General features: G+C 37.1%; 1 long non-coding RNA gene across 1 annotated transcript in view; it reads left to right on the top strand.

Moving 5' to 3' along the window:
• LOC308608182 overlaps positions 1-26,002 on the top strand; it is a 313,902-nt gene that overhangs the window by 188,142 nt on the left and 99,758 nt on the right. Inside the window, exon 2 of the long non-coding RNA XR_014014105.1 lies at positions 12,876-13,001. This is a non-coding gene — a long non-coding RNA (uncharacterized lncRNA). The remainder of the gene's footprint in view (positions 1-12,875; positions 13,002-26,002) is intronic.

Below are 26,002 nucleotides of genomic sequence, written 5' to 3'. Positions count from 1 at the left end.
AAAGAAGGAAATAAGAAGAGTTTCTTAGACAAACAAAACCGGCCTGCAGGAAAGAAATGTTCTTTAGGGGGAAGGAAAATTACATAGATCAGAGTCTCTGATCTATAGAAAGAAAGGAGGAGCATCAGAAAGGAAAGTGAAGGTAAAATAGAAAGTTTTATTTTTCTTAATATTTTTCATTTAAAACATTTTTTAAATTGTAAAACACATAAAAGTTATCTTAATCATTTTTAAGTGTGCAGTTCAGGACTGATTGAGTATATTCGCATTGTTGTGCAACCAATCTCCAGAGCTCTATTCATTTTGCAAAGCTGAAACTCTATATTCATTAAAAAGTACCTCCCAATCCCTCTCCCACCAGCCACTGGTACCCACCATTCTACACTCAGTCTCTATGAGTGTGACAACTCTAGGTACCTTGTATAAATAAAATCATACAGTATTGGTTTTTCTGTGACTGGCTATTTCAATTAGTATAATATCCTCATATTGTTTTTTCTGTGACTGGCTATTTCAATTAGTATAATATCCTCAAAGTTCATCCATATCATAGTGTACATCAAAATTTCTTTCCTTTTTAAGGCTGAATAATATTCTGATGTTTGTGTGTGCATGTGTGTGTGTGTGTGTGTGTTTGCCACATTTTGGTTATCCATTCATCTGTGGATGGACACTTGGGTTAAGCTGCTTCCTTTTGGATATTATAGATAATGCTGCTATGGACACAGAACATTCTGGAACTAATAAGTGAGTACCGTAGGATCACAAGATACACAAAATAATATACAATAGTCAATTAGTTTCCTAAATATCACTGATAAACTGTTTGAATTTGAAACTAATAAAACATGATTTACAATAGCATCAAGAAGTGGAAATTGTCCTTGAATGGGATAATGGTTAAACAAACTGTGGCATATCCATACAATGGAATATTATTCAGTGATAAAAAGAAATGAGCTATCTGGTAACAGACATCGTGAAACCTTAAATGCATATAACCAAGTGAAAGAAGTGCTGCAACTGGAATGATTTGAGTATAATAATAATCACTGGATAATAACCTCAAGTATAAAATACATATCTTTGCATCCATACTGTTATAAATTAAGGATCAAAGAATTAAAATACATGCTGAAAAAGAGACAACTCTCCCATGCAGAAGAATTCCAGATAATTTATGCACATTTTCTGCCCTAAAGGAGGTGGAACATAACTCCTCATTCCATAAATTTCACTTGTTTATAGTAATTTTCTTTCAAAAGGTGGAGTATTGAAAGTTGGGGGAAAAAGCATGACTTTTCAGTGGAGAAGCCTAACAAACACTCCTTCAGTCAGGTGATCAAGTTAAACATCAACTGTGATGAGTCATGTTGATGCTGTGTACCCTTGATATGTGCTGAAAATGGCAAAATATTAACAATTGAAGACACTTCAAAAAGAGTATACAGGCAAGTAAAGGAGAGATTATTCTATGAGGCTGGTTAGACATAGAGAATGCCAAATGTTTACTGTATGTAGGTTCATATTTTATGAAACTATTCTAGACTATTTCTGTTCGTCTTTTAAAACTATGATGATATGCAGAAATTTTCTAATTCATAAATATCCATCTTCAGGGAAATAAACTGTTGTAGGTATGTCCTCTAATTATATATAATTTTATATTTATCATGTAACGAAACATGTGTGATGTCCACATTTTGAGCAATTACAGTATTATTTTTAACTTATTTACTAAGACACCCATCACTACCATTGTGTGGTCAGTGGCCCCTTATTACTCACTTTGTATTAAATACTTTCCCTTCATTTTTGTTTATTCTCAGGAATTCTACCAGATGATGTGTAGAAGCATTTAATTTACTACAAGCTAGTATCAATTTGGGTACTGTCACACTGATTTGAAATTTTCAAATAGTACTGAGTTATTGAAAGTAAATGAAGTATCTGGTATTACGAGGGATGCAAGGACTTATAATCACACACGTATGGACTCATATCAGTGGTTTTCATCACAAAACATCATGAGTCTTATTCATTTCCTTTGCTCACAGTGTTCATCTGCTTGGAAAATATTTATTCTGCCAATTCAGTTTCATATATTTTGTCCATCCATCAAAGGTTTTTTCAATTTAATTTTTTTCATGTGAAGGATACCCTAACTACTTCAAGCTATAGGAGTAGCTTGTTTCCTTTAACTTTTGCTGCACTGTCTTGGTCATTTATGTGAAGCTCAAGCTATGTTACCATATTCAATAATTTATATTTTTTACAAATATTTTTAAAACTCTGTTTTTAAAATCTCACTCTCCTTAGAGAGTATCCTTGGATTTTTGCTGATTTTAAAATATATGCAAAGACACATATGTTAATTTAATGTAAACTTCATCTGAGAAGCCCTTGAACTATTCACACAGATTCAAATAATATTACAGGTAAACAGTTTTTTGTATGATTAACAACGACAGAACCCCACAAAAATCTACTCAAGGATTAGCACTAATATGAATTTAAGTCAAGTAAATCATCTCATCACATGATTAAGCTCAAGAGGCAGCACTTCTGCCGTGTATATGTTTGTGTGCTGTTGTTTTGTTGACATCAAACTTAGGTGGTAAATCATCTTTGTTTTGGTGGTTGGGAGCTCTAAGCATGGGATTTGAATCCAGGTGACAGGATATTAAACTCAGCACTCCATTTGCTTAACTCTGTGGCTTTGGATAAGTGACTTAAAATTCTTCCCCTCTTGGTTTCTTAATTTACAAAATAGAGAAAATAATAGCATATATTTTGTAAAGTCATGTTAATAATTACATAAGTCAACATATATAATGCTCAGGACAGTACTTCCCACACACACAAGGATTAGTTTTCATTATTGATGCCTTATTAGATTTTATTCGCAGAGCACAGGGAGATCAGCTCGGTGCTTTGTGACTGCCTGGAGGGGTGGGATGGGGAGGGTGGGAGGGAGGGAGATGCATGAGGGAAGGGATGTGGGAACAGATGTATATGTATGACTGATTCACTTTGTTATAAAGCAGAAACTAATAAAAAAAAAAAAAAGAAAAGAAAAAGTAAAAAAAAAACAATAAAAATAAATAAAATAAAATAGATTTTATTAACATTTTGGGCCCAACTGTGTGTTTCAGAAATTGTTCCTCCAAAAGTAATTATGGGATATCAAACCATCTAATTCACATAGTTTTTAAACTACCAAAATATTATGACTACTCTGGTTGGATCCTTCACTTTGAAATCCTTTATTATCAGGAAAACTTAATTTGGTACGAGTATCAGACAAAGATGATGCATTTGAAGACTGCATGGAACAGTGGGTGTGAGTTCTAGTGAACTGAAAACAGAGACTCAGGACTTCGAGAGTTAAAGGAAACTTTAAAATAGATAGACTGGCTTTTTTTTCCCTCATTGAATGTTGATAAGTTGACTTCTGGCTATTTGAACAAAATTGTTTGCTGACCTGGTACTCTGCTGGCAACCAAGGATAAAAGACCTTTTGCCTTTTCCCTCTAATCTCTGTATTATGTTACTTTAAAATCCTGTGGAGTGCTTCAGAATTCCAAAATGGGTCTAAAATTGAATTTTGTTCATTTACATAAGCTTTTATTTAGAAAATGTAATTTTTCACATAATCAAACCAAATTATTTTCTTTGTGACATAGAGATTTTTAGGGAAGAAAATCATGAGTTTTCATGATTTAGTAGGTTTTGCCATAGTTAGTAGCAAGATAGAGATTTCTTGCTCAAATGTGAGGAATTTGTATGTAGGCAGGATACCACCACTGCAGGTCTTACCATGCAGTTTCATACCAATACATCAGTCTATAAGCTATTGGAGGAAAGAGATAATTTTTATATCTCTCACATTACCTAGCAGTGTCCTTCTTTAAGTAGGTGGGAAATAAATTCTTATTTGGTGAATGAATCAGTGCATAGTCAAACAGTAGTTTTTGAATGAAACTGTGGTCTTTTCTTTCAGTAATCTTGGAGAAACATTTAATCCAGATACTATATAGTATGGAAATCATGCTGTCTATTCCACTTGGGTGCAGGTGTGTGTTTATATTTAAATCTGTCAGTTATCTAATCTGGTTATTCTTAATTCATAGCTACTGAATGCTAAAATTTCGAGTCTGAGAAAATGTCTCAAACGTGGCAGAGGGTACAGATTACACAGATGGAATTTCATTACAATAAGCTTATTGGGACCCCCCAAATATCTTCAGTGATATTTAATGAAATTTAAAGAAAGCCACTTTTCCAGTGAACTTTTGGCTTTACTCCATTCAGGAAAAAAACAAAACAGAGGGTCAAAAGTTAGACGGCAGGGTTGAACAGTGGTCCCTGTCACCCTAGTGCCTTCAGAGACCTCAGTCCTATCATGTCTATGCCATCCAGGAATGGAATTTCCAAATGCTGGAGACTCTTAATCTAATTAATTAAATTTAATTTAGCTCACCTAATGCTCTCCCATCCCTTAAAATATTGTTTATAAATATGCCACAGAGTTGTCATCTTGACATTGCAATGTGACAACTTACTGGCAGTTAACACACCACCCAATACTTTACAAGTTGAACAATCTCTAAGTAATCATTTGGCCCCATAAAACCATCAAATGTGAGGCAAATCTAGGACTGAAATCATGTAACAGTGCTTAGCTATACTGTAATTGTCTTTGTCAGTTTGGGCTGCTGTAGCAAATGCCATAGACTGTGTGGCTTAAACAATAAGCATTTACGTTTCACAATTCTGAAGTCTGGCACTCTAGGATCGTGGTGTCAGCATGATCAGGTTCTGATAAGAGCTCTATTCCTGGTTCTTTTTTGCATGGTGGAGAGAAAGAGAAAAAATAAAAAAAGCAAGCAAGCTCTCTCCTGTCTCTCCTCATAAGGGCACTAATCCCATTGTGAGGCTCCACCCTCCTGACCTAGTCACCTCCCCAAAGCCCCAAGTCCAAATAGCATCACACTGGGGATTAAAGATTTAACATGTGAATCTGGGGGAGGGGGTACAGTATTCAGTCCTTAAGGGTAAACTCTAACTACGGTTAAACTTTTATTTTAAACCAAAATACAAATGTTCAAATTATTATATAGGACCCTAGTTTGATAAACACTGTCTGATAGAAAGAAATATAAATATAAATGTAATTTGGTCACTAAATGTAATTTGAAAAGCAAAATGTTTTATGAATAATATTTTCATTGCATTTTTTTTTCTTGTAGTAGTCATTGCAGCTTTTCAGCAAAGTCCAGTTTCTTTTCTATCCGGGACATGGAATACTGAAATTCCTAGACCTCTTATGTTTCCTGAACCCATGACAATAGTTCTGGTTTGTCTCATGTCAAATATGTTTTATTTGTAGGAAATAAACCCTCCAAACGCTCTATTATTTCTCAGTTGGCCTCCTGGGGGCTGTCTTGCATTACTCATTTATCCGAAATTAACTGAGTGCCAACCACTCATTCAGGCATTTAATTAAATTTTATATATGTGTATATTTATATATTTGCGCTCTCTCTCTCTCTCACACACACACACACACACACCATTCCTTCTAGGACTGTGCTAATGTTATTCTGTAAAATCTCTGATTTCTGTCCTTAAGGAGTTATGTTCTAGGAACATCAAACGAGTGTAAGCCTTTAGACAAGGATCCTGATGAATTACAAAGGGTGCAGTGATAGAGAATAGCATCGTGACCTTAGTTGGTAATACTACTGTATTGTATACTTGAAGTATACAAGAGAGTATAATTTGCGTCCTTACAAAAATTTTAAAAAAGGTAAATATGTCAAGTGCTGGATGTGTTAATTAACCTAATGGAGGAGATCCTTTCACAATGTACACATGTATCAAAGCATCATATTTAGACTTTAAATATAATGCCATTTTATTTGTCAATTATACCTCAAAAGAGCTTAAAAAATGAAGCAATGTTAAGAATTTACAGGTTTAGGGAATTCCCTGGCGGTCTGGTGGTTAAGACTCCGTGCTTCCACTGCAGGGGTCATGGATTTGATCCCTGGTAGGGGAACTAAGATCCCACATGCCGCATGGTATAGCCAAAAAATTAAAAATTAAAAATAATTTAAAAATATATTAAAAAAAAAGAATGTACAGGTTTATATTAGAAGAAAAAATAGGACATTTAATTAATATTTAATGGTGGAACTATATATATTCCTTAGATACAACCTAATATAGTTTCAAAAAGCTATTTTTGTGTTATTTATAAAATTAGCTTCCTATGTGAAAAGTTATATATAATAATCATAAGCTGGCTACAAATTTAATGGTCATACTCCCTGATCTGGATTTCATGTTTCCAGTTTGAAACTGTTTCCTGTTGTCTAATTTGAGATAGTCTATTGTTTTTAACAAAAACATTTATTTTTTGTAAGTATAGGCAGAATGAAAAGGGAATCCATCCCTTCAAATTCACCTCTGAAAGAAATACTTGGTAATTGTAATATTAAGAAATATTTTTATCCTATTGTTCTTACTAGGACTTCCAGTAATGTGTTAAACGTGGTGGGAGTGGGCATCCTTATCTTGTTCCTGATCTTAGGGAAAAAGCTTTCAAATTTTCTCTATAGAATATATGATATTAGCCGTGGGCTTGTAATACATGGCCTTTGCTATATTGAGGTATGCTCCTTACATACTCAGTTTGCTGGGAGATTTTATCATGAAAAGATGTTGATTTCTGTCAAATGCTTTATCTGTGTCTATTGAGAGAAGCATATGATTTTTGCCTTTCATTTTTTTAATGTGGTCTATCACATTTATTGATCTGTGTATGTTGAACCATCCTTGCATCCCAGGAATAAATCCCACCTGATCATGATGCATGATCCTTGTAATGTACTGTTGCATTTGGTTGGCTGTATTTTGTTGAGGATTTTTGCTTCTGTGTGCATCATGGGTGTTGGCCTGTAATTTTCTTTTTTGGAGCATTCCTGTCGGGTTTTGGTATCAGGATAATACTGGCCTCATAAAATTAGTTTGGGTGTATTTGCTTCTATTTTGTTTTTAGGAAGAGTTTCAGAAAAACTGGTATTAGTTCTTTTTTAAATGTTTAGTGGAATTCACCAGTGAAGCCATCTGATCCTGGATGTTTTTTTGTTGGGAGGTTTTTGATTACTGATTCAATCTCCTTATTAGTAATTGGTCTGTTCTGTTTCTTTATGATTCAGTCTTGGTAAGTTGTATGTTTCTAGGAATTTATCCATTTCTTCTAGGTTATCTAATTTGTTGACATAACATTTTTCATGCTCTTTACTTATGATCTTTAGTATTTCTTTATCAGTTGTAATGCCTCCATTACATTCCTGATTTTGTTTATTAGAATCTTCTCTATTTTAATCTTGGTTCATTTAGCTAATAAATGTTTTTCAATTTTATCTTTTTAAAAAATTCTTAGTTTCATTGAGCTTTTCCATTATTTTAATTTTATTTATTTATTATCATTATTATTATTTGGTTTGTATCTCTTGATCTCACTCACCTATTTCACTCATCCTCGCCTACCTTCTTTCCCTCTGGAAACTACCAGTTTGTCCTCTGTATCTATGACTCTTTTTCTGTTTTTTTATGGCTGGTTTTGCTTTTGTTTGTTTGTTTTGTTTTGTTTCTTAAGAGTCCACATATAAGTGAAATCATACAGTGTACATCTGATTTATTTCACTTAGCATCATACCCTCTATGTCCATCTGTGTTGTTGCAGATGGCAAGATTCCATTCTGCTTTACGGCTGAGTAACATTCCATTGTATATATTTCCACACTTCTTTATGCATTCATCTATTGATGGGCACTGAGGTTGCTTCCATATCTTGGCTATGGTAAATAATGCTGCAGTGAGCATAGGGGTGCATATATCTTTTCAAATTGGTGTTTTTGTTTTCTTTGGAAAAATATCCAGAAGTGGAATTGCTTGGATCATATGGTAGCTCTATTTTTAGTTTTTTAAGGAACCTCCATACTATTTTCCACAGTGGCTGCACCAATTTAATTTACATTCCCACCAACAGTGCACTAAGGTTCCCCTTTCTCCATATCCTTGCCGAAACTTGCTATTTGTCTGTTTGATAATAGCCATTCTAACAGATGTGAGGTAATATCTCACTGTAGTTTTAATTTGCATTTCCCTGATGATTAGTGATGTTGAGTGCTTTTTCATGTGTCTGTTGGCCATGTGTATATTTTCTTTGGAAAAATCTCTATTAGGTCATCTTTTAAATTTTTTAAATTGGGTTGCTTGTTTTTTGGTGTTGAGTAGTGTGAGTTCTTTGTATATTTTGGTTATTAACCCCTTATCAGATATATTGTTTGAAAATATCTTCTCCCATTCAGTAGGCAGCCTTTTCATTTTGTTGATGGTTTCCTTTGCTGTGCAAAAGCATTTTAGTTTGATGTAGTCCAATTTGTTTATTTTTTACTTTTGTTTCCCTTGCCTGAGGAAACATACCCAAAAAAATATTGCTAAGACCAATGTAAAAGGGCATACTGCCTATGTTTTCTTTTAGGAGCTTTATGGTTTCAGGTCTTAATTTAAGTCTTTAATCCATTCTGAGTTTAGTTTTGTACGTAATGTGAGAAAGTCATCCAGTTAGCTTCTTTTGTATGTAGCTGTACTGTTTTCCCTATTCTTTTTAGTCTCGTTTCATTTATTTATGTTTGATCCTTGTAATTTCCTCCCTCTAACAACTTTTGGTTCATTTTTTCTTCCTTTTCTAGTTCCTTGGGGTGTAAAGTTAGGTTGTTTATTTATCTTTCATTTTTCTTAATGTATCAATAGATATTTATAGCTATAAACTTCTCTCTCAAAACTGCTTTTGCAGCATCCCGTACAATTTAGTATGTTGTATTCCCGTTTTGATTTGTTTCCCTCCCTCCTCAGAATGCCTGAAGAAGGCAGTTTTGAATTAGACCAGACTTCCTTGTTTGTTGAATAGAAAGACCCATACTAACTCATATCACATATGCAGTTGGTGTTTTTCTGTCACTCAGAAACCAAAATGTGTCCTGCCTTGATAACATGGACTCAGAGGGTTGCCGTTGGTGTCCGTGGGAGAGGTAGGCCAAACAGAATGTCACTGACTGTGACTTCTTGTTTTTATTTGATGTTGGGTAAAAGCTACGATTTCTTGGAGTATGTGGCAATGCTTCATAGAGAAGTAGAATCCCAGGTCATTAAGGGAGAGGGGATAAGAAAACCAGGATATTTCCTGCTTTTATGAACAACCTCCATATCTTAGCACAGAGGAAGTTTATTTTGCACATGCACTGGAGTTTAGCTGGGGGAAGGGATCTCCTCCACTCAGTCATTCAGGAGCTCAGGATCCTTGTCTCTGTGACCCCACTTTCCTTTATGGTCATTGAGTAGTCCTTCTTTAGCTGGTATTGGGTTGGCCAAAAAGTTTGTTTGGTCAGTAAATATGTTGTTCAGTAAAGTTCTTGGTGAAAATGAAAACTGTTTTTTATTTTTACTTAAAATGGAATGAACTTTTTGGCCAACCCAATAGATGGGAAAGTGAAAGCATGTAGGATTACCAAAGAGGTTTTAGGAGCCAGGACTGTAAGGGGCATTCCATACATAAAGTCTATGGATCTGACTCATTTACATGGCCTCGCTTGTGTGCAATAGAGGCTGACTCTGCAGAGGAGAGAGGAAATGGAATATGAGAGCAGTTTGTTCTGTATTACAATTAACAAAAGGAAGTAACTACTAAATACTCTACTTTTCTTCATGATATATGTATATATATTTTATAAATTTATTTTATTTATTTATTTACTTATTTTTTGGCTGCGTTGGGTCTTTGTTGCTGCGCGCAGGCTTTCTCTAGTTGCAGCGAGCGGGGGCTACTCTTCATTACTGTCCACGGGGCTTCTCATTGCAGTGGCTTCTCTTGTTGCGGAGCATGGGCTCTAGGTGTGTGGGCTTCAGTAGTTGTGGCTCGCGGGCTCTAGAGTGCAGTCTCAGTAGTTGTGGTGCACGAGCTTAGTTGCTCCGCAGCATGTGGGATCTTCCCAGACCAGGGTTCAAACCTGTGTCCCCTGCATTGGCAGGCGGATTCTTAACCACTGGGCCACCAGGGAAGTCCCTATATATATATATATATTTAACATCTTTATTGGAGTATAATTGCTCCTATATTTTTTAATTCTTAAAAAGAGTTAAATATAAATCAGTAGAGCAGAATAGATAACTCAGCAATAGATGTGAACAGATATGCCCAGCTGATTTTTGACCAAAGGGTTAAAACAATTCAATTGAAGAATAGCCTTTTCAGAATACAGTGCTGGAGCAATTGCATATTCATGGGCCAAAAAAACAAAAGAAAAAACAAACCTGGACCTAAACTTCACACTTTACACAAATACTAACTTAAAATGGATCACAGACTTAAATTAATACTGTAAGACTCTTAGGGAGAAAGGAAACAAGAATCTTTAAGATCTAGGGCTAGGCAAAGAGCTCTTGGACTTGACACCGTGTAAACAATCCATAAAAGAAAAAAGAAACAGGTAAATTGGACTTCCTCATAATTTAAAACTTTTGCTTAGCAAAAGACCCTGTCAAGAGGATGAAAAGACAAGCTACAGACTGGGAGAAAATATTTGCAAACCGTATATCCGGCAATGCACCAGTCTGTAGAATATATAAATATCTCTCAAAATTCAATAGTTAAAAAAAATTAATCCAAATAGAAAATGGGCAAAATACATAGAGACATTTCAATGAAGAGGACATAAGAATTGTAGATAAGCCCGGAGAATGATATTCAACAACATTAGCTATTTGGGCAACGCAAAGCACCACTTCAGTGAGATATCACCACACGCTTATCAGAATGGCTAAAATAAAAAATAGCGATAACGTTTAAACGCTGACAAAGAGGCAGAGAAACCAAAGCACACATGCATTCCTGGTGGGAATGTAACATCATGCAGCCGCTCCGGGAACTAGTTTGGCAGATTCTTAAAAAACTGAATATGCAGTTACCACATTATCCAGCCATTGCATTCATGTATCCCAGAGAAATGAAAACTTATGTTCATACGAAAAAGAAACTAGAAAATTCGTGAATGTTTACAGCAGCTTTCTGAATAGACCTAACTGGAAACAACCCAGATGTCCTTCTACAGGTGAATGGTTAAACAGTCTGTGGTCCAACCATCCCATGAAACGTTACTTGGCAACAGCTTGTATGAATCTCCAGAAATTATGTTGAGTGAAAAAGTCAATATCAGGTTGTTACATGTTGGATAAACTCAGTTACACAGTCTAGAAATGAAGGAATTGCAGAAATGGAGAGCAGATTAATGGTTCCTGGGGGTGAGGGGGAAGTGGGAGGGAATTGAGTGAGGCTTTAAAAGGGCAACATGGAGGACCCTTATGGTGATGGAAATGTCTGCACCCTGAGGGCATCAATGTCAATATCCTAATTACGATATTGTGCTATAGTTGTACAAGATATTACCATTGGATACAGAGTAAATGGAATCTCTTTTTATTATTTTTAACAACTGCATGTGAGTCTACAACTAGCTCATGTAAAAAGTTTAATTTAATAAAAGCTTACTTTGCTTTACTAGACAAACTTTTCACATGTTTTAACATGAAGGCTTTTTTAAAGTGCTCATATTTTAGCATAACTCACACTTAAGTCAATACTTGATCAAGATTAGTTGCCAAACATTTAGATTTTTCCGTGTGTTTATTATCTTTTTAGTTTTAAATTAAACAGGGGTTAAGTTTCCATCTTTACAGTTATGTTTCTGAAGTACTGTTGTATGTGCTTTTCACCTGAATGTTATACACAATTTTAAATTTCTACTAAAATCACATGTTTCTTAAATAAAACCTAAGAAATGTCTTCTTTAATTTCACACTTAATATTTGAGTAATATTGAAAACAAATGGACATATATGTACTTATTCTTTAAATCCCAATGGAATATATATTTTTGAAATGCATTCAAAAATAATAAAATGGGGGGCATTCATGTCACATTGATCTCCCTTTTCAAAGTAAGTAGTTTCTCTACTAAGAGAAAAATATTGATATGAAAAGATTAGTTTCTTATTCTCCTAATATTATAATGGAATGTTTGCTCCATTAATTGTATAATTTCATAAAATGGAATCCTGAAAGCTCAGACCCTATTGGAGTGATGTTGCATTATCTGCATTCACAGGACAATAGATTTATAATTTTATACCCATTTTCACACAAAAATGTTATATTCCGTCCTGTGCAGTTCTGCAAATAAACACATATTTTGTCACTTCAACATGGTCACAGTTGTTTGTCGTTATCAGTTAAAATTCAAATAATGTGAGAGCAAATTACTTTTCAAATCATAAAAGTTTATGCTCTTGAACGTATTTAGTTATACTTTCTCTGAAATCATCAACTTATGAATCTTGTGATTGAAGTTGGATTGATATTTGGTTTTATTGTTCACAGAGTTAATTGTCCTGCATTTAGCTTCTTTGTTTACTTTTACTAAAATTGCATCTGGTTTATCTCTCTTACTTATATCAGTTTTTCTCTGAAATAAGGGCAGGGAAAGAAATTTCTGTCCATTTTAGGGAAACTACCCACATACAGTGGTATTTACATTCCGAGGCATCTCCATAAAAAAACAAAATGGAAGAAGTGAGTCTTTGGTTGAAGAAAAAAAATCTTTAGTAAAGATTGATGGTCATCAAATACAGAAGATTTGTCTTAAGAGAGTTTTATTGCTCAAGACACCAAAATCTTAGTCTCAAGACATGTTTGTGACTCTTTAGTCTGCAAAGCAAAACTGAGTCTTCCCATGTCCCATTGGCAGGAAGCAGCCTGGACCACCTGCTCGGACCCCAGGAGAGCTTCTTCTGTGTCGTCTACTGCAGATGTGGCCAAGGATGAACGTGGAAAAGTAAGGCCTCTCCCGAGGGCAGACCCTGGTCCCCTGAAGGTAAGCATCCGGTGTAACCAGAGAACATTCTCCACCCCAGCAGTGTCTCCCTGTGGTATTTTAGAACTGCCAGGGACTGGTGATATCTGTGACTCTTACATCTCTCCCCATTCCAAAAGGGAGGTGTTTGTTGTGGTGATCTTGTTACTGTTCTATTACTATGGGCTGTATGAGTGCGGGGGAGGTTTCTTTTCATTTTGGCTCAGCGGCTCTCTACCAAGAGCGGCACCCGTAGAATATCATACGAGAACAGAACACTGGTTCAGATCCCAGACTATGACCTTGACACACTGGCCTGATGGGAGTGATGATGAACATGAGGAGCGTATCTGACATAAAGGAAATGCTCAGAAGGCCACACACTGCTTTTTATTACTGTTGCTCACAAAAAATCATTTCTCTTTCTTCTGGGTAGATGATAGAATTGCACCTCTCAACCTTCTGTGAAATTAAGTGAAATAATGTCATATTTTGGTCAGTGAAATATGAACAAAAGTACCTGAGTCTTTTCTGGGCAGATACTTTAAAAGGCAGTGCAGGGGCTTCCCTGGTGGCGCAGTGGTTGAGAGTCCGCCTGCCGACGCAGGAGACACGGGTTCGTGCCCCAGTCCGGGAGGATCCCACATGCCGCGGAGCGGCTGGGCACGTGAGCCATGGCCGCTGAGCCTGCGCATCCGGAGCCTGTGCTCCGCGGCGGGAGAGGCCGCAACAGTGAGAGGCCCGCGTACCACAAAAAAAATAAAAATAAAAATAAAAGGCAGTGCACAATTCACCTTAATAAGTGGATGCACTGAATGAGATAGATCCCCTGTCACCATGAGCCCTGATGACAGGGAGGAAGAGAAGGTTCCCGTCACCCTACATTAGCCGTGCAGGGTGAGTGAAGGTCAGGAAGACCTCACCTGTCATGATGAATAAACTCGGCTTACATATAAATTGCACGCAAAGAAGAAGTGATGCAGTCGTTATTCTCATAGATGGAAATACAGTTATAGCAAATCCGAGAGACAGAGGTTTTTATTTTGAGGAGTTGGTTCCCGTGATTGGAGGGGCTTGCATGTCCACATTCTGCAGCGCCAGCCAGCGGGGCTGGGGGCAGAGGGAGAGGTGGATGTCAAAGCCCAAGTCTGGAGACAGGATTTCTTCTTCCTCTGGAGGAGCTCAGTCTTTTTCTTTGAAGGTCTTTTGCTCTTAAGGCTCACCCACAGTTTAAAGGGTAATGTGTACTCTCAAGGTCTACCGATTTAAATGTTAATCACACCTAACAAAATGCCTTCACAGCAGCATCTCGACTGGTGTCTGACCAAGTATCTGGGCACCACAGTCTAACCAAGTTGACACATACATCGATCGTCACGGGCAGAATGGGACTCATCTCTTTAAGACTCAGTGTTTTCTTCCCTTTCCTGTGTTTTAACAAATACCTGAGGTGGAGAGGTGGTCATTTCTGGGAGGTAAAAGTTTCTAGGTAGAAGCAGCACATTTCACACCTATAACTTCTATCAGCCTCAATGTGGGAGCTCACAAGAGAGAAGCTAGGGAGCTTCCTTCTCCATCTCCGGGTGCAGACCACCCATGAGAGTGACTGCGATTAGAATCTGGTGTGACGGTGCAGTTTCACCTTCCTCCTGTGTTAAGACTGAATGCCACAAGTCTGACTATGCACCCAAGAGTGCAATCTTTTCGTGAGAGTGTGTCTTTTAGAAGGTGGCGTAGGACTCATGGCTCTTACTGGTTGGACTCAAGAACTTCACAAGTAGCTCTTCTTGAGGTCCAAGCGGTATTCCCGAAGGAAGAAAAACAAACAAATATCCAAACAAACAAAAAATACCTTGTTGTTTGTAAATGCATTTTCTCTCCTGGTCTAAAAAGATGCAAAAGATACGATCTTTTCCTTGCTGTCCTTCTTGTTTAATGAAGGGTGATTTTCACTGGAATCTACTATAAATATGAGATTCACTTGGTATATCATTGGAAAATAGTCATAAACCATCTGAAATGTTACAAGGTTGGATTTGGGTTATGATTTTCTTAGTTTGAATCCAGGAAGGATTTGGGCTTTTCATTTTCTTAGTATGAAATCCTGAATTTTTTTACTTTAAAAATAATTTTCAGAATAACTTATCCTATTGATGAAAGTAAATAAATATCCTTATAACTATAATCAAGTTAATCATCACTAAATCGATATAACATTTGAAATCCAAGTGATAGATGCATGTAATGACATATATCTATATACATGTATGTATATGTATACATATATACATATAATTCTATTCTGGATTGTGGCTATTTCTTAGCCTAGGTGTATCGATTTTGAGATCATAACTCAAGCTATACACCTGTAACTTTTATTCTATACTTCAGTACTAAAAAGTCTAATCTATAGGACTGATTATTGTGCAAACAACAGTCTCTCACCAAATCACCTTTCACCCAGTTCCAACTTTGTTTATTGTCTCATTTCCTTGTTTTAGGTGGACTGTCTTGAACGCTTGCGAGCATCCTTCCTAGATGTCTTTTCTCCTGTCTCTTTAACTCTCTCAGTCTGTAAGGGCTGAGTCATTCGCTCACCTTGTTCTTTTCTGCCTTTGCTCTCTGTAACGTTATGTTTTCTCATGTGACTGCACATCTCTAGTTGTTGTGCTGTGCGCCGTCGAGGTGGAAGGATGCTGTGGGTTTCCAGGCACAGACATAGGTTCACATCGTCTCTATGGACTGTGCAGGCATGCATATACCTTAAGTACTTATGTTGGGATGTCCACTGCAAGAATATAGTAACAAGTGTTCCGCAAAAGTGGAGATGGAATAAGACAGTAGGAGAGTGGGAATACTTCTCGAGATCTTGGAGTGAGGGAGCCTGGCTTGAGTGCGGAATCTGCTATTTACTTGGGGTGGAAACTAGGCTGTTCTTAACCTCTCAGTGCCCCTGTTTCTAAACCAGGCTAAGATAATACAGGCCAACGCTCTTGGGCTTCTGTCACTAAGTTCCAGAGGCTGGATGGCTTATAAACAACAGAAATCATTGCTCACAGTTCTGGGGACTGGGGCGTCCAGGATCAAGGTGCTGACACATCTGTATCTGATGAGAACCCACTTCCTCTTCATAAACATTGTCTTCTCTCTATGTCCTCACCTGGCAGAAGAGACACGGAAGTTCTGTGGGGTGCCTTCTGTAAGGGCACTAATCCCATTCACCATAGCCCTACCCCTCATGATCTATTCACCTCCCAAAGGCCTCACCTCCTAATAGAAGCACGTTAAGGATTAGGTTTCAACGTATAAAGTTTGGGGGGACACAGATATTCAGTCTGTGGCACTAACATTTTTGTCCTCTGTTTGTCAAGTTTTGTACTAACTTTTTTCATTAGTCCTTATTTATTTATTATTGTAAGAATATTAGGTAAGTTCTATTATTACATAGATTGGGGAACTTGTAATTAGAGAGATTAAAAACATTTCTCCCGAGGACATGAAGAAGAGGGTTGAGAATTTCAGTTTCGATTTATGTGGTCCAAGAGTCTGTTGTTAACCACGAAGCTACACTGCCTCCGTTCATGAGGCTCTGTTATAATGGCATCAGCTCTTGTGTCTCCAGTACTCAAGGATCCAGTTCTGCTGAGGAACTAAAACTTGCCCTGACTTCAGTCCTTGAGCATTTCTCCAAAACTTTCTAATTACCCACCCCTATGACCATTCATAATCTTGGTACTTTTATATCAAAAACAAGGTCCCATTTTTCCTGAGTATTGTGAATACATGGATATATCACAGGTAGATGCCACTTGGGAGCTGGCCCTGTCTTCAAAATACTGATTCTTTAATTTACTCCGTGAAAATTCCTCACCTGGTCTATGAGGGTTTCCTTAGTGTGATGTGGATATAAGGAATTTTGTACGAGAGTGAAATTGGTGTGACATATTAAATCCTGTACCTTTCATAGTCATCAGTTTTTGGATAAGTAGAATAAAACCTGACACATACGGAGATTTGAAAAGAAATGTTATGGATAACAGATTTTCTTAATGTCTCTGAAAATTTTGCAATGAAAGAATCCTGGAAGACCATTAGGTATATGTTTCTATAGATAGAGGAACTTTTCAATATGGAGTAATAAATGGTAATATACCAAGTTAGCCAGTAAGACATGGATGATTAAGTATTCAATTGGATAAAAATGTACCCAAAACACATTTGGGGTTGTATTAAATGGTTATGGACAGTTTTGAATTATCTTTCCCTGAGGATCAGTGGTAAAAGAGGTCCATTATATTGTGTGTGTGAGTGCGGAGGTGGAGAGATGGTTCAAAGAGCGTGGTATGGACAGGTAATCTATGAAATTGGAAAAACATTAAAGTGCCTTTTAAATAAGGAAACAATCTTCAATAATATATTTTGAAAGAAATAGAAAGGCGCTAAAAGCTCAGGTATTAGCACAGCTGACAATCGTAACAAAAGACCTAGAAGTCCCATTGAATGATGAGTCATTCATCTCTTGTAATTTATATTTCATATATTTTATTTTCATGGTGTATTCTTTGTTCCACCTTACTGTTGTTGTAAAAGGTATCAGGAACAGGTAAACAGTAGCTGACGGTGGTGGTCATATGTCTGATAGTTCCTCCTCTTCTCTTATGCAAATTCTTAATGCAAGTACTTGTTTAGTGCACATGATCGATAGTATCTAAATCATATCTGGTGTTCGTGATGGAAGGAATTCTGGTCAGTAGTAGTCACAGCATTTTAGAGTTGACACTCTAGAAAATGAATGGATTTGTGCTCAGAAAGCTTAGTCACAATAGCCACATATCCTCCAAAAATATACCAGTTATCTCTTCTGGTGGAAGGAGACTTGATGGTGGGCCAGTTGGGGAAGGGTGGTCCTGCACATATTCTTAAAGCAGCAAAGTACATTTGAGAAGAGCAGCCACCTCTAAGATTATGCAGGTTAATAACAGGAGCACTTCCAGAATATGTATTTCCATAAGATTAAATACTTTTTGGACAAAGAATACAAAGTTATGAACAAAAAAGTGAATATTTACAATAAAACGTTAATAAGCTATTAAGAGAGTAATAAGGGAATATCACAGGCAACTTCAAGATGATAGATACAACAACATAGATGAAGTGGAAAACTTTCCTAAGGACACAGACTATCAAGGCTCACAGATAGCCTGAGTCACTCTACAACTATTAGAGAAAGGGAATTTATTGCTGAAAATCTTCCCCTGAAATATCTGTATATCCAGATGTCTTCACTGGTTAATTCTATAAAATATTTAATGAAGAAATAATATCAATGCTATACAAAAACCTTCCAGAAAACTGAAAAAGAAGGGAAAATTCACAGTTCATTCTATGATGCCAGAATTACTCTGATATAAAAACCAAAGATATTACAAGAAAAATACAGAACAATATGTCTCATAAAATAGATGCAAAAAGTTTTAACACATTTCCAACAAATCTAATACAACATTATATATGTATAATATATTATATATATTATAATATAGTTTATATTATAATACAATATATATATGGTGCTAGCATTAAGATAAACATATACATCATTGAACAAAATAGTGATTCCAGGTTAACACCTACGTTTGTATGGTCAATTGACTTTTAATAAAAGTGCAGTAGCAATTCAGTGGAAAAGAAGATAATTTTTTTAAGAATCAGAGGCAAAAACAAGCAAGCAAACAAACTTTACTCTGTATCTCATCCCATATACAAAATATTAATTCAAAATATGGCATAACTAATCTATAAAACCTCTAGAAGAAAAATATAGGAAAAAAAAACCTTTATGACTATAGGTTAGGCAAAGATTTTATAGGTACAATACCAAAAGAATTATCTTTAAAAGAATAACTTGATAAATTGGAGTTTATCAAAATGAAAACATCTCTTCTTAATAAGACTCTGCTTGGAAATGAAAAGACAAGTCAAGGACTTGGAGAAAATATCTGCAAATCAGACAGCTGATAAAGGACTTTGTATCCAGAATATGTAAATAATGATCTAAACTCAGTAATAAGAAAATAGCCCTATATATAAATGGGAAAAAATTGGAACAGACACTTCACCAAAGAGGATATCCAGATAGCAATTTAGTACTTGAAAGATACTCAACTTATTAGTCATTTTAGGTAAATGCAAATGAAGCCACAATGAGAAATCACTAACCAACTGTTGGAATAACTAAAGAAGAAAGAAAAGAAAAAGACTGTCCAGACCAAGTCTTGGCAACGATGTGTAGGAACTAGAACTCTCTCACAGTGATGGTGGGAATATAAAATGATACAATGATTTTTGGAAAACGGATCAGCAAATTCTTAAAAAGCTAAATACACACATACCAAATATTCAGTCATTCCACTCCTTGGCATTTGCCCAAGAGATATGAATGCATGTGTCCATATAAAGACTTAGACGTGAATGTGCATATCACCTTTGTTTGTGTTACCCAAATGCTGGAAATAATCTAAATGTTCATCAAGAGGTGAATGTTTAAACAAACTATGGCCAATTCACACAGTGGGATATTTACCAAAAAAAAAAAGGAAAAAAGGAATAAGCCATTGCTACAACAACATGGATAAGAGAAGCCATACAAAAATGAGCAAATAGGTCATTGAATTTATGTAAAATTCTAGAAAATGCAAACTAATCAATAGTGATAGAAAGCAGATCAGTGGTTGCTTCGTGAAGGGGCCATGGGTAGGCAGGCGTGGGAGTCAGGTTCAACAACGGTAGGAAGGTTTTTGAGATGATGGACCTATTCGTGTTTTGATTATGGTGTTGGTTTCATGGGTGTATATATGTATCAAAACATACCAAATTATATACTTCAGACATGTGCCATTTATTTTATGGCCATCACACCTCAATAAAGCAGTTAAAAAAGAAATCTGAAAAAATAATAAATTTAAAGAATTAACATGTCCATAAATACCACACACACACAAATATATATATAATTTCTGATATACAGTAATAATCTTTCTTATGTATTTTACAATTTCTTTGAAGTGTTTGTATGGTACTGATTTTGCTGTATTTTCTATAGAGAAAATAGAGATTAAAGTTAGTCTGTACTATTACTGGTCAAAATTTATTGGGGATGCTTGGATTCCTAAACCATGCAACTTTACACTTAGTACACTTTACTCCAATTACACTGTTCTCAAACGTTTCAGTGCTAATAAACTTATGTCATACAATCTCCAAAAAGGGAGTGATCATATTGGATCATTTATCTACTTCCATAACACTGCTGCATGACCAAACTATGCCAGACTTAGTGGCTTAGGTAAGAATTATTCATTCTCATGGATCTGTGGGTTGCCTGGTGCTTGGCTGGTCCAGGTGCCTCAGCTAGATGGCTGGGACAACCTAGCTTCTCACTGAAGTTCTGTGGGTCAGCCAAGTGCCTCTACTCTTTTTCTTCTAGAAATGGGAGCTAAACAGGGCATGTTTTGCTCATGGCAGTTGCAGAGGTAAGGCAGGCAAGCAGAACTATGTTTTGGCTCTGAAAGCCCAGGCCAGAATGGACACATTGATATTTCCACCTCATTCCTTTGGGCAAAGTATGTCATTTGGAAGAGTGAAGAGATGGCTGAGCAAGTGTGATTTCCCTGTAATGAGAGTGTAGCGAACTGTGGATGGATAGAGACATGAAGAAATAGGCTAGTTGTTCAATCCACCACCTGCATTTATATTGATTTATATACTGGATTACTAAGTATACTCCTTCTAGGAGGTATCTTCAGGTCTTCTGTCTATGGTTTTTACACATCTGGTGATGAGAAGACTTTTGCAAGTCTAGCTGTTGGATGCACACATTTCAAACTTTGTTTTTTCTCTACTACCCGTGTATTTACAATGCCAGGCTATGTCCAAACAGTGACTCATCTCCTTGCCCTGAAAATTTGTCACAGTGCTGTGTAGGTTGGCACCATGAGCTAAAGAAGTGTAACTGGAAACCATTTATATACTGGAAGAGTTGTTCACAGAAGTAGCTGCCAACCATGTAATCGGATTAAATGTGTTCTCCGCTCAACTGCCCCTTGACTGGATACTGAAAGTATCTGCATCCACTGCCATTTACCCAATAAAAGCAAAAGTGAGGCAAATGACACATTGGAGAGGAAGTAGAAAGGCTTTTTAATCAACTGTGATTTTACAAATTTACAAAAATATATGACAGTGTGAAAGATGTAGTACATTCATCCAGGTCTTTAGAAATGCCTAAGCAATCGAGGCTCTCTTAAACTCAAAACTCATGCCTGGTTCGTTTCACAACAAAACAGTCTTTGTGTTAATTCCTGTCTTGCCTGTTTAAGCTATTTGCATATTGAACTCACTCATTAGTTCAATGAAAAGTCTGTGCAAACTGTTCCCCAATCATTCTTCAGCTAAAAGTATCAGCATAGTCTCAGTATATCAAACTTAGCAGAGTCAATTTAACTCCAACATTTACTAATAACTACTATATGCAGAAGCTGGGTAAATATGCAATGGTGACTAAGTTGGGGGTTTTGTCCACAAAGAGTTCACAGTCTTCGACAGTAAAGAAGAATGGCCCACCACAATTAGAAGACTCATCAAATTGTGTGCATTAAAGAGGTCCAGGTCTTTGTATGTAAAAAAAAAGAAGACAAATTTAAAAGCATGTTGTTAGGGCATAACAAAGTGTTGGTAAAAAGTAGAAAAAATAGGAAAGGGGATTTTTACTGACTGTCTAATATATGCTTTGTAGTGTGCTAGGTAGTCAACATACATTATTTTATTTATATCTTCACAGCAGTCTTATGAGCTCAAAACTTACCTTCTATCAACCTTAGAATTATCTCAGCTCTTGGGAAAGATCTTACCTTATTTTATGTGATTGCAATAAGTTAGAAACCTTAGGACAGTAAGAGTCAGTTACAAATAGAAGGGTGTAACTTACAAGATTCCTTATTGAATGAAATGTCCAGTATTGCTGGCCCCATCATCAGTCTGAGGGTGGGGTTTGTCACCCATAGGATAATTTGCTTTAGAGCTGGTGTGGCATGGCCCCTGTGCTCGGAGAAAGACAGAAGAGGTCATTTCCCACTTACTTCATTTTTTGTCGCTTTTGCAATCATTTCTTAACTTGGTACACTAGAAGACATGCTTTTATCTAATTTTTATAAAAATAATAAAACAAAAGTCACAGCTAAAAAAATTGTTTGAGCAGAAGATTTGGCGATGACACTTGCTTTTCTTCCTTGTCTTGTCTGTCTGTGAGGACGGGCACAGAGGTCTAAGTGTAACTCACTTAAGGACACTATGTAGTCATAGTGTGCTGACCTCATCTGCTTTCAGTGAAAAGCGGGAATCATAACATGATGAGGCCAGAGATCTTCAGGTATATTGTTCGGAGTTTTCTGAGGGGCTCACTGATTTTTACATAAAGACCCAAGAATCCTGGAGATGATATAACTCATCCAAAGGCACACACAATGCATGTGACAGATCCAGAATCCAACTTAGGCCAAACCCTCCCAAATCATTAAAAAGAAGAAAAATACTTCTACTTGGGAAAATTCAGGAGGTGATTATGAGAAGATGTATTTAAGTGGGGCCTTGAAGAAAAAAATATATGATTTTAAGAGGTGGAGGTGATAGGAAGGGATGCTTTATGAGCTGGGAAGGAAGGAAATGTAGAGTCCATTTCAAGAGAGAAAAGGAGTCCAGGGTTCAAGAATAAGATTGTTCTGGGAGGTTGGGATTATGCGGGAAAAAAAATAAAGGTACGTCAAAGCACAATTATGGATGGTCTCACGCACCAGCATAAAGTGTGTGGATTTTATACTCCATGCACTGAGGAGACAGTGCAGACATTTTTATCAGAAATTTGACTTGAATTTACCTGGGTAAAAGGAGAGAGTCTTTGATAAAATGTGACAGGGTTATATAGAGATATAAAAATGTCAGAGGCAGATGCAGCAGTTAGCTGACCTTCACAAAAATTAAGCAAGAGGAAGGGGGGAAAGTGGCGGGGGAAGATGATGGTGGTGGGATGAAGTGGGAGACTGGGATTGACATATATACACTAATATGTATAAAGTAGATAACTAATAAGAACCTGCTGTATAAAAAGTAAATAAAATAAAATTCAAAAACAAAACAAAACAAAATAAATAGTGTCAGAGCTGACAAGGGTTCTTCAGGATGAGCCGGGCCAGGCCAGGCTGACCCAAACCCTTTAAAGATCAGAGACTCAGAGTACCCATTAAAGCTGCACCAAAAGTACTTCATTGTTTATAAATAAAATAATAAAACAAATTAAGCAAGAGGCAGGGAATTAGGGCAGACTGGTACAGTTGAGACAGATGTAAAAGGTAAAAAAAAAATCACAAATAAAATTCAACAGAAAGAAAAATTACAAACTGATCTCACCAGAGACAGGAAGTCAGTGTAGTAAGCAGCTCCTGGTAACTGAAAAGGCAGAGACTATAGTTGTAACAAACATGGTCATCAGGAGTTCCCTGGTGGTCCAGTGGTTAGTACTCGGCGCTTTCACTGCCGTGGCCTGGGTTCGATCCCTGGTGGGGGAGCTAAGATCCTGCAAGCCGCATGGAGCAGCCAAAAAAAAAACCCAAACAAACATGGTCGTTGTAGTCTGTGTGTTCTTCTGCCCTGTAGCTTGGGAACCTGCTACATTTCCTGCGTCACCTCTATGCCATTTTTTCCTCATCTGTGAAATGGTACCATAAATACTACATGCCTCTGGGGATTGTTATGGTAATTCAAATGAAGTATTTCACATGCTGAGAACAGGACCTGGTTCATAACGATTTTTAAGGGCTTGTTGGAAAAAGGGACTTGCCCATAGTATGTACTCAAAACTCTTTTGAAAGAATGAACCCCCTTGCTCTCCTTCAGCCCAAACCATTTAATCTCCAAAATTTGTTGGTCCAGCGACCCTAATATTCTGTGTAGTGCCAGCTCGGATCTTGTGTGAGAAGTTGATATCAAAGCAGTCCCAGTCCTCTTTGCTTTCCACCCAAGTCATCACGTTCTTTTTACGTAAGGTGGAAATGACAGGGGTTTAGCGGCAGGATAGAAGTTATTTATTGAGCATATCCTGTGTCCAGAATTCGAACATTAATTTAATTCTCACACTGGAGTAAAGGGATGCTGACTTTGTGTGACTTAACAAATGAGGGAAGAGAGGTGTGGAAAAGTTAAGGTACATGTCCAGAGTTGTCTACTTAGTAAATGTTGGAATTTTGGAAGGCGGTTTGAACATAGATGTGTCTGGCGGCAACGCCCCTGTTCCTTTTCTCACTGATCCATACAGTCTGCAGGGCCAGCCGGGGCTGGGAATTGCATTCGTGTTATTTCAGTGGCCATTCGATTTGTTTTCCATTAAGTTGCTTACCCTGAAAGAAGCATGCGATGTTGAGTTTCTTGCACAATGTTTGTATCTTCATGGAGGGTCATTTGCCAAACTGGGCCACCTGATTTGCTAGTGGAAGCCGGAACAGGGCATCCAAACTTGAATAAAAGACAGACAACCAAACAACAGAAACAACTTTTTTTTTTCTCTTCATAGAGAGACATATAGTTGGAAGACGAAAAAATGACAGAAAACTTTTCCAGAATGGAACAACGCATTATGTTAAACCATACTTTGTAAATTACTTAACAAGCTCTGTAATCATTCTCCCAGCTAATTCATTGAAGGCTTTAGGTTGAGAATCTGTCACACGGAAAGGTGGGCTCATGTGGCCAAAATGTTCACCAACACAACAGCCCTAAGGAATTCAGGACTTTTGTCAAATAGCAAAGTCTCCTTTGAGCCCAGTTCCAGAGACAAACCAGAAAGCTGGCCTGAGTCCTCCATGTCAGCTGGCCAGTGCCTTGCCTGCTCTGGTATCCAAACTTTACAGGCTGAAACTTTGTGGCATTTTGTCTAAAATGGGATGAGTATGGCTTCGTAGACAGTCTGGTCTTCACTCTGGCATTTTAGTTGGATGTTAGGTGCTGTTCTTGTACGAACGGAAAAGTCACACCAGTCACTCCTGGAAAAAATGTTCCTGTGAGTAATTATGTTTATGAGCAGAAACCATGTCTGGAGAACTAATACTACTTTCTGAACCATGCACTTTAAACCTTTGCATGACATCTTACCATTTACAGAAACTGTGGGAAAATATTTGGAGACCTGAAGGTTAGCCTGCCCCTGAGTTGACACATTACAGAACATGCTTCGCTTGATAAACTATGAAAGTGAGGAAGAGGAGAAAATCACAAACACAATCACACAACCACACATTGAGCATAGTATCCACTTTCCCTTACTCAAGAAAGCTGTTTTGAAACATAAGGTTTCACCTTTACATTTTCCCCTTGTATCTTCATTTTTTAATATTTTTAGTAGGTTGTAAATATACCTCATTGGTCTTAATCCAGGGCTCTTTTTCAAATGCCTATGTTTGCCCTTAGTACTAGGACGCTAACATAAAGTGGTAAAGACTTTCAGTTTTCGTGGAGATAAGGTAGGTGTGACACCTATGTGTGATGTTCCTTTAATTCTCCTACCTCTGTTCCTGGGCTTTTGTTACATGTCAGAGGGAACTGATGGATAAAAGGCAAATGAGCATCAGAGAGAAGATGGTACCCAGAGTTAGAAGGGATGACATTTTCCCAATGGGATAACAGAACTGCTGAGCTCATAGTATCTTTGAGAGGATTGAATGTGTTCGTGCTCATAACGGGCTTAGGTCAGTTTGGGGTTCATGATAAGTGTCCGGTAGGTACGTGGCCTTAACTACAAACTGCTAACACCAGCACCACCACCCGGCCTCCATCTCAGCACCATCTTCATCCAGTCATGGGAGTGATTCTCACAATGGCTTTCCACAGCAGCCAACGGAGACAGAACCCGAGGGCCAGTGGTTACATCCTGATGTTTACCATCTCCATTGCTACAAACTGTATTGTCACTCCTGTGA

This window comes from Mesoplodon bidens (genome assembly GCF_964165515.1).
Source record: "Mesoplodon bidens genome assembly, chromosome: 20".
NCBI lineage: Eukaryota > Metazoa > Chordata > Mammalia > Artiodactyla > Ziphiidae > Mesoplodon > Mesoplodon bidens.
This window is presented reverse-complemented; position numbering and strand designations above follow the sequence as displayed.